Source organism: Geotrypetes seraphini, chromosome 2 (genome assembly GCF_902459505.1).
Source record: "Geotrypetes seraphini chromosome 2, aGeoSer1.1, whole genome shotgun sequence".
Lineage (NCBI taxonomy): Eukaryota > Metazoa > Chordata > Amphibia > Gymnophiona > Dermophiidae > Geotrypetes > Geotrypetes seraphini.
The window spans coordinates 1,299,321-1,309,968 of record NC_047085.1 but is presented as its reverse complement, the minus strand read 5'-3'; positions in this window follow the sequence as shown (position 1 = coordinate 1,309,968).

Below are 10,648 nucleotides of genomic sequence, written 5' to 3'. Positions count from 1 at the left end.
GGGAGCAAAATGTTGGACTATGGGGATAAAGGAGCAGAGATGGACCCATAGGACGGCAGGAGGGAAGAGAGCTGGGATAAGATGCTAGGAGATGGAAAGAAAAGGACAGGGAATTATAGCCTGACCAGAGGAGAGATGGAGGGGGATTCTTAAAGTGGTGAGCCATTTGGAGAAGACAAGATGAGTGAGAAAGCAGTGAGTACAGTAGTAGAAATGTAGTAATGGGGAGTAGATAGAAGGGAACAGGAGGCTGGAAAAAGAGTGAGATGGGAAATGGGAGAGATAGGGACTGAGAGAAGATAGAGAATTGAGAGGTAGCTGAACATTTAAAAAAAAGGGTGAGAAAGGAAGGCAAGATTTGAGTGGGAAAGGAGTGAGATGGGAAAGCTAGGAACTGAGAGAAGATGGAGAATTGAGAGGTAGCTGAACATTTAAAAAGAAGAAGGGTGAGAAAGGAAGGTAAGATTTGAATGGGAAAGGAGTGAGATGGGAAATGGGAGAGCTAGGGACTGAGAGAAGATGGAGAATTGAGAGGTAGCTGAACATTTAAAAAGAAGAAGGGTGAGAAAGGAAGGCAAGATTTGAGTGGACAGAGGCAAAAAAGAAAAGAAAAAGTTAAGAAAGCTGAAAAGGAAAAATCAATACATTGGAGATAGGCATAGGAAGGAAATGAAACGAGAGAAGAGGAGAAAAAAATGGACAGCAGACACTGGAAAGAGAATTAGTTGAAGATAGAGAAAAAACAGAAAGAGAAACTGGGACCAAGATGTTCGGGCCAAGTCAGGGAGGCAGCAGGCTTAAGCAGGCACCAGCGGGAGAAGGAGAGGAGAAGTGCTGGTCGCGTGGGAGAGAGAGAGAGCAGGCGAAGGCAAAGGCAGGCAGAGCGGGGTAGCGGCGAGAGGAAGCTCCGCCCACCCCCAGCGAGTCAGAGCGCCCGGACTCCCCCCTTAAAAGGAGGAGAAACAGCGGCAAGGGAACTTGTTCGGGCCAAGTCAGGGAGGCAGCAGGCTTAAGCAGGCACCAGCGGGAGAAGGAGAGGAGAAGTGCTGGTCGCGTGGGAGAGAGAGAGAGCAGGCGAAGGCAAAGGCAGGCAGAGCGGGGTAGCGGCGAGAGGAAGCTCCGCCCACCCCCAGCGAGTCAGAGCGCCCGGACTCCCCCCTTAAAAGGGGGCGAGCCAACGGCGCGTGGCCGTTCGGCGCGCGGCGAAGGCGAGCGGCAAAGGCGCTCGCCTTAGCGAGGGCGCCTTCGCGAAGGAGCCGAGAGAAGGAGCCAGGAGTCCAGGCTGCTCAGCAGCAATTTAAGTTTCAATCTTCTTTAATAACTTCTTATAAAAAATAAAAAATAAAAAAAAATTTTCTTTCTTCTATTCTCATTATTTTTTCTCTCTCTATTTCTACACCTAGCTACACGTCAGACAAACTCAAGCGCACCGAGGGACTTAAATCACAAGGAAGGAACAATGGAGGCAGCAGGAGGCCAGCGAAGTTTCCCAGTATACTGCATTGATTGTCACATGTATGACTACCTCCCTTCCGGGAGGCAGGCCTACATATGCAGTCGATGTCAGGAACTGGCTAGCCTGAAGAAGGAGGTCGGGAGACTGCAGATCAAAGTACAGGAGCTAGAAGGACTCCGCTCCATAGAGGAACCAAGGGAGCTTGAATCAACTGAGGACACCACCAGAGAGAACCACTTCAACAATCAGGTCAGGGAGCTCGAAAGATTCATCGAGGAGGCCTGCAAGATGGTAGAAACACAGGAACACCCGCTCTTCAGAAGGGAACAAACTGATGGAGGACAGGACCCGCCAGGAGCCACCGGGACCCACCAGGACCCACCAGGAGCTGAGGGAGAGGAACCCAGCGGAGAAACAAATCAGGAGAATGAAGGATTGGAGGACCCAATCATCGACACAGACCTGAGACCCAGGAGGAAGCTGAGGAGAGGAAAATCTGCTATCGTGGTGGGAGACTCAATCCTGAGAGAGGTGGACAGTCACATAGCAGGAGGCAGAGCGGATCGCCTAGTGACATGTCTCCCAGGGGCGAGGACAAAGGACATCTCCGACAAAATTGAGAGAATCATGGAGGGAGCTGAGACAGAGGAAACAGCAGTGATAATCCACGTCGGAACAAATGACGTCAGCAGAAGAAATTTCAACATGACTACACTGACCGAGCAGTTTAAGATCCTGGGGAGGAAGCTGAAGCTGAGGACAGGGAAGATAGCCTTTTCAGAGATCCTGCCAGTGCCAAGGGCAGATGCGAGGAGGCAGACCGAGCTGCAAGCCACAAATGGATGGCTGAGGCGATGGTGTGACGAGGAAGGTTTCCTCTTTGTATGGAACTGGTCAACCTTCCTGGGGAAAAACAAGCTCTACAGGAGAGACGGACTGCATTTGAGCACGGCTGGGACGAGGATGCTGGCACGTAACATCCAGACCTGCATAGACATGACTTTAAACTGAAAACAAGGGGAAAGCCGAGAGTCGATCTGACCTCGACACATCGGACCACAGTATCGAGCAAGGATACTGAAACAGGAAAGGAAGATGCCTGTATCTTGGTGTGATTTACAGACCTCCGAGACAACAGGTAGACAAGGATATGGAATTAATCGAAGACATTGAAAACATCACCTTGCGTGGGGACACAGTACTGTTAGGGGATTTTAATATGCCCGATACAGATTGGAATGCACTTACAGCACAAACTAGCGGCAGTAGAAGGTTGTTAACCTCCATAAAGGGTGCACAGCTCAAACAATTGGTATTGGAGCCCACTAGGAACCAGGCGTTACTAGACCTGGTACTCACCAACGGAGACAGCGTATCAGAAGTTTCGGTAGGTGATACGCTGGCCTCCAGCGACCATAACATGGTTTGGTTCAACCTTAGGAAGGGTTTCTCCAGATCGACCACAACAACAAAGGTCCTAAATTTTCGTGGCACTGACTTCAAACGCATGGGAGACTTCGTCCATCGGGCACTGCAAGACCATGCCGAAACCAATAATGTAGAGGCTATGTGGGCAAACCTGAAATCTACCCTACATGAAGCAATAAATCGCTATATAAAAACAACAAGCAAACGACGGAGGAATAATAGACCCCAGTGGTTCACTACAGAAATCTCGGACCCTCGTTAAGAAAAGAAAAAAAGCATTTGTTTCCTACAAACATCAGGAAGAGGAGCAGCAAAAGAAGACTATCTGGCCAAGTCCAATAGCTGTCAAAACGGCAGTCAGAGAGGCCAAGCTTCAGATAGAAGAGAATCTAGCAAAGGACATTAAGAAAAGGGATTAAATCCTTCTTCAGGTACATCAGTGATAGGAAAAGAAACACAAATGGGATAGTACGCCTTAGGAAAGCAGACGGGACTTATGCAGAATCAGATTCCGATAAAGCCGAACTACTAAACGAATACTTCTGCTCAGTCTTTACCTGCGAGGCGCCAGGGTCCGGTCCACAGTTGCAAGCAAGGCATAGCTCAGATGACCCGTTCTGGATTTCGAGTTTACACCCAGCAGCGCTACTGCGAGCTATCAAGACTCAAAGTGAACAAAGCCATGGGACCGGACAATCTACACCCCAGGGTGCTTAGAGAGCTGTGTGATGTCCTGGCAGAGCCATTGTCTGTGCTCTTCAATCTTTCCTTGAAGGCGGGAAAAGTCCCCTTGGACTGGAAACAGCCAATGTAATCCCACTCCACAAAAAGGGCTGCAGGACAGATGGCTGAGAATTACAGACCAGTGAGTCTCACATCCCATAGTGAGTAAACTCATGGAAACACTAATTAAGCATAAATTAGATACAATCCTAGACGAGAAGAATCTACGGGATCCCCGCCAACATGGATTTACCAGAGGCAGGTCCTGCCAATCCAATCTGATTAATTTCTTTGACTGGATAACAAGGAAACTGGATTGTGGGTGAGTCCCTGGACGTCGTTTACTTGGACTTTAGTAAAGCTTTTGATTAGCGTTCCACACCGCAGACTATTGAACAAGATGAAATCAATGGGACTGGAGAGAGACGTTAACTACATGGGTCGGTGATTGGCTAAACAGTAGACTTCAGAGAGTGGTGGTAAATGGTGCCCCTTCAAAAACGTCGGAGGTGATCAGTGGAGTACCTCAGGGCTCGGTCTTGGGCCCGATCCTCTTCAACATATTTGTGAGAGATCTGACTCAGGGGCTTCAGGGTAAAATCACATTATTCGCCGATGACGCCAAACTATGCAACATAGTAAGCGAGAACACTTTACCAGACAGTATGACGCAGGACCTACTTCTATTGGAACATTGGTCCTCGACTTGGCAGCTAAACTTCAATGCTAGAAAATGTAAGGTCATGCACCTCGGCAGCAGGAATCCATGCAAAACTTACACACTAAATGGTGAAACCTTAGTTAGGACCAAGGCGGAACGTGATTTGGGGGTGATCATTAGCGAAGACATGAAGACTGCCAATCAAGTGGAGAAGGCTTCATCAAAGGCAAGACAAATGATGGGTTGCATCCGAAGAAGTTTTATCAGCCGGAAGCCTGAAGTTATAATGCCACTGTACAGATCCATGGTGAGGCCTCATCTGGAGTATTGTGTACAATTCTGGAGGCCACATTACCGAAAGGATGTGCTGAGAGTTGAGTCAGTTCAAAGAATGGCCACCAAAATGGTCTCGGGACTCAAAGACCTCCCGTATGAAGAAAGGCTGAATAAATTGCAGCTATATTCACTTGAAGAACGTAGAGAGAGAGGAGACATGATAGAGACGTTTAAATATATCACCGGCCGTATTGAGGTGGAAGATTGATATCTTCTTTTTTAAAGGCCCCTCTGCTACAAGAGGCCATCCGCTGAAAATCAGGGGCGGGAAATTTCATGGCGACACCAGGAAGTTCTTCTTCACCGAAAGGGTGGTCGATCGTTGGAATGAACTTCCACCTCAGGTGATTCAGGCCAGCAGCGTGAAGGATTTTAAAAGGAAATGGGATACACATGTGGGATCTCTAGGGGGGTAAATTCAAGGGGGTAGGGTTGTTGAGGTGGGCAGACTTGATGGGCTGTGGCCCTTTTCTGCCGTCATCTTCTATGTTTCTATGTTTCTAAGAAGGGTGAGAAAGGAAGGCAAGATTTGAGTGGACAGAGGCAAAAAAGAAAAGAAAAAGTTAAGAAAGCTGAAAAGAAAAATCAATACATTGGAGACAGGCATAGGAAGGAAATGAAACGAGAGAAGAGGAGAAAAAAATGGACAGCAGACACTGGAAAGAGAATTAGTTGAAGATAGAGAAAAAACAGAAAGAGAAACTGGGACCAAGATGATGGAATAACAAAACATCCAGTCAACATGATAGAAAAAAATGGTTTTATTTTGAATTTATTAACTAGAATATGTTAGCTTTGGGATATGTGCATCACAATTATTTTTGTATTCAGTGGCTTAGTCATATACAGCTGATTTGGGGGAGGGACAAGCCCAAAATTAGTGGATGGGCACCAAAGTTTCTCCCTGCCTGAGTGCAATTTATAAATACTTGAGCTAGTGGGGATTCCCAAGCCCTGCCAACTGAAGAGATTTTCCTCTCAGGTACTCCAGCATTTTCCCTATCTGTCCTGGTGGGCTCACAATCTATCTAACGTACCTGGGGCTATGGAGGATTAAGTGACTTGCCCAGGGTCACAAGGAGTAGCGCGGGGTTTGAACCCACAACCCCAGGGTGCTGAGGCTGTAGATCCAACCACTGCGCCACACTCCTCAGTCTGGCAACTCATAATCTCCAAGCTTTGCAGCCAATGGCAATATCCTCAAGCTGCCCCTGCTTTCATGCATGCATGAAAGCCAAAGGGGGGGCAGGGAGGAGAGAAGGCAGCCGCTCTGCAATATTGCTGCCAGCTGCAGAACTTGGGAAGTTGGAGGGGGAGGAGGAGGCTGTCAGTTGGTGAGGCTTGGGGATCCCTACTAGCTACAACAGGGGAAATGTTCATTTTGAGGGAGCCTAAGCTCAAACTGGGAGGCCCAAAAAAGCAGTAATATTTACCCTGATTAAGCGATCTTCCACAAACGCTCCTGACAGCTGATTCAGCATCCCAGCTCTAATGAGGCTCACCTCTGAAGAGGCTCACCGTAGCTGTAATAGAAGTGAATGGGAGAACCAGGAGCGCGTATCCCTGCTCATCAGAGTGGGGATGTGGAAGCCTGTGGCTGCTCCCACTGTCAGCGGTGCATGTGGAGGATCACTCAGACAGGGTAAGTATTACTGCTTTTTTGGGTTTCTTTCCACAGTGTCCCTTTAATGAAGGTTTATTATTAGATATGTACATCTTCTATATTAGTGATTGCAAATTTGGGACCTGCTCAACCTTTTTTTTTTGCTCATCATTGTGTGGCCCCAGAAAAATTTTTTTCGGCCAATGCGGCCCAGGGAAGTCAAAAGGTTGGACACCCCTGTTTTAAAGGCTATAGTTGGGATGATTTTCGGAGTGTGGCAAGGCAGTCCAGCTATCTCTTGTCAGCAGTGAACCTGGAAATTCAAGGCCGGGGCGGTATTTGTCAACTGGCATTGAATTTCTGGGCTATTTTTCGCTGCAGTTGACATATTTAGGTCCATCTATCTGGCTGCTAAACTTAGCCAGTCAGCCAATTAGTATGACGTGTGACGTAACTGGTGACTGGGATATTCTGTGTTTTGATGTACAGTGCTGTAGTTTATTCATCAGGAGAGAGCCGACTACTCGTATCTCCCACTGAATTTTCATCTTTAGCTGTGTCTCACTGGCTAAATAGAGCTGAATATTGGGCAGAGTATTGAACCCCAGGTTCCCCAGTAGGTAAGATCCTCCACTCAGCATCTCTTCAGGACTGGAAGCAGCTGAGTCCTGGTTAACTTCCATTACATTAGTGACTTCTATTCCGCTTGTACCTAGGCAGATTACAGAGAAGCTAACTGGACATTTCCAGAAGATTTGCAAGTTAGGTAGTGGTATACATGGTTGATACTTTGGAGAGAAAAAAATGACAAGAGGGGTTTACAAGGGGAAGAGTTAAGATGTCTGGATACATTTTTGGAATAGCAGAGTTTTGATTCCTTTTCCTGTGTTTTGTATAGTCTGTAGTTGTTTTATCATGAATGCAGGACTAGGGATTGGACTATGAGCCTATATTGCTCTATGTCGAAGAATTTTCTTATTTTTCGTAGATTTCTCATGGTTCAAAATGCTTTCTGGGTAGTCTTGTTAATTTGGACCTGCATTGTGCAGCTTCTATCTAACGTGATGCATTTAATCTGACCTTTCAACTTTTCCCTTGTATCTGAATAATAAAGCAGCTTCTTTCTTCCTTCCTAACAGAAATACCTTTCCAAAATGTACTCTAGCAAATAATTTCAAACACAAATATGACCTTTCCTTGCTTACTAGTTCTTTTTTAGAGACTAAGCTGTACTTTAAACCAATGTTAAACACTGAACAGAAAATATTTTAAGGAGATATTGGGATTAACAAATGCAGAGGCCTTGCAAATTATGAATTGTTATATTCCTCAGAAAAAGAAAGTAACATCTGACCTAGTAGTTTCTACAGAGATTGACTTGACAGACTTCCTGGAGGATTCCCAGGATACTATACTACAGTGGTCTCAAACTCGTGGCCCGGGGGCCACATGCAGCCCCCCAGGCACTATTTTGAGGCCCTCGGTATGTTTATCATAATCGCAAAAGTAAAATAAAACAGTTTCTTGATCATATCTCTTTAGCTATAAATGACAATATTATTATTAAGACTTAGCCAAAAGGAAAGATTTATAAACTATAAAGAGTTTTACCTCATGCAAAATTGTAATTTCTTTAATAAGACAGTAACTATTTTTTTTCTGCGGCCCTCCAAGTACTAACAAATCCAAAATGTGGCCCTGCAAAGGGTTTGAGTTTGAGACCACTGCTATACTACATAGATCTACTCTTGATCACCTGTTTAAGTGAGTTGGATAAAAATTTGATAATGAGATCATATTTTAAGAACAGATCTGTAAAATTTTGTGGGGATCTCGTATCAATTTTTCCAGACGTAACTAAAGCAACACAATATGGTAGAAAAGAATTCCTTAAATTAAAATCTAGAGCAGTAGCTTTGAAAGCGGTTTTCTTTTTAAAGTTTCCATGTAAATGTATTATGAAGTTTCGACAAAATGAATGTATATTTTGGGACCCTTTGCAATTACAACAATTTCTGAGCAAACAAGAATTATCTGAGGAAAAGGGGGTTGATATTGATTGCCGATCTTTGTTGGGAGTTAATATAGCACAATAAGAAGTTTTGGCCCATTATGAGCTATATTTGTTTGTAATATTATGGTGAATTATCAATGACTCCTCCAATATTATTGGGCTAGAAAGATATGTAATGAGAGATGTTTTCTTATTTGTAACGATTATGACTTTGTTATCTTTATTCTTTTGCTGTTATATTTTGAACTGCAAAGTTGGAAAATTATTTTAAAAAAATTAAAATAAAACAAAACAAAAAACACTGAATAGAGGTTTTTCTGAATTGTATTCTGTGCTCTAAACTGTTATCTTAAAGTCTAGACTCTAAAACACTTTTGATTTAAAACCTTAACAGAGACTTTAAAGACTAAACTGACTTTGCTAAATAAGCAAAGTAATATAAAAAAAGACAGTGAAATGACCTTATGTTTACCTTTCCCAAAGTTTGAACACCAGCAGGTAAGACACTCCAATGAAGTTTTTCTCCCTTCAGCAGGTCCTCACTCAGCGTCTCTTCAGGACTAGCATTGTCTCTCACACACACCATAGAGGTCACAGAATGTGGAGAATGGTGATATTCTATAGGCGGTAAATTAGGGCAGCCTGAGGAAAATCTGACGTGCATTTGTTCTGTTTGAGCTGGGGTGCTCTGTAATACTTTTTGGTAACATTATCTGGACAGTGTCAGGCACTCTATAAGTTGGGGTGCTCTGTGTCTATATCCCCGACCCTGGCACTATCCGAACAGGGCTGGGCTGCTCTGTAACAACATTCACAGACTTGTGTTTTGAGATATGCATTTGGCAAAAAAGTAGCAGAGATTGTATTATACAAATGCATCCAGCTTTTAGAGAAAACTCTGCCTTGATTGCATTTTCATGCACTAAAGATTTAAGAGATTCTAAGTCCTGCATTATTACCATCATTGAGAAAGCAGAAATTGGATGATTTGAGAGGCCATTTTAAATGTGGAATAAGTAGCAGATGCTCTATTAGTGAATTATTAATCCATGTGATAAAAAGTGGCATGTGTTAAAACATTTCACAAATTGTAAATCCAAGTTTGTTGTTTATGCTATATTGTCCATGTAACAAACTATACATTGGGATGACCTCTAGAGTTCAAAATAAGAATGTTGGAATATAATTCTAATTTAAGGTAAAACAAATGCACATAAATTTGATGAACTTACCGTAGATGCTATGTTGCAGACAAGGTTTCTGACTCGGGCCATCAAACCTCTAAAAGTCCACTAACTGTGAGTACATCTACTCTATTTATTCAATAAAGTAAATTTCAGAAAAACTCGCACCCTCCGCTCAAAGTCAGAGACACGCCTATGCGTCCCCCCCGGAAGATCCCTGCTCACAGAAACTGCCCACAAACGATCCTACAGCCACTTCATTCCACACCTCTGGAACCAACTTCCCCCCCAACTTAGACAACAGAACTCATTATTAGCATTCCGTAAATCGGTAAAGACCCTCCTCTTCAATTAAAGATCCCCTCTGTCTCTCCCCCCCTTAAGCCCCACCCTCCACTCTCCTATCTCCTTCCCGAAATTCCAGTATTACCCTCTCTTACTCTTTCCACTAAAAAATTGCACCTATACGCTATAACTTTCCTTACATGAAACTACTGTATTTCCCCCCTCTCTCTCTCTGCTCAATCCCCCTGTATTTAATTCTCTCCAAAAACTATAAATCCAACCACTAAACCTGTTGTACTACTTATATGTCTAGTTACTCCGCATTGTGTATGTTCAATTGTAAACCGTCCTGAGCTACTGGGAGGACGGGATAAAAATCTAAATAAATAAATAAATAAATAAATAAAATAAATAAATAAATTCTAGAGACTTTTTGTGTGTGCTGAGGTTTAACTCTCTGGAGAATATAGCATAAGTCTGTTTAGAGCAGTGTTTCTCAACTCTGCCCTGGAGGTTTGCAGGATGTCCACAATGAAAAGGCATAAACTTGATTTGCATACATTGCCTCCATTATATGCAAATTCCTTTCATACATATTCATTGTGGATATTCTAAAAACCTGACTGGCAAGGGGGTACTCCAGGACTGAGTTGAGAAGTACTGGCTTAGAGGGTCCCGGGCTGGGACCAGAACAATATGCAGCGCTATCTTGATCAAACATTGAGAGTAATCTGTAAGTGAGAAAGAACAGTTAAGTATTTGGAAATGAGGTGTGGCCTAGTGGTAGAGGCTGTGGGACCCTTCTTTGCCTCACTTACAAAATAAGTACCTGCATATATGTGAACCACTTTGATAGTATAACCATTCCTTTTCCTTTGTATTGATTTTAATTCATGCTTATTTTCAGTGAATAAGAATAAGCTTGAAATTGTGGATCACAAAGACAATGAAGAAGTCA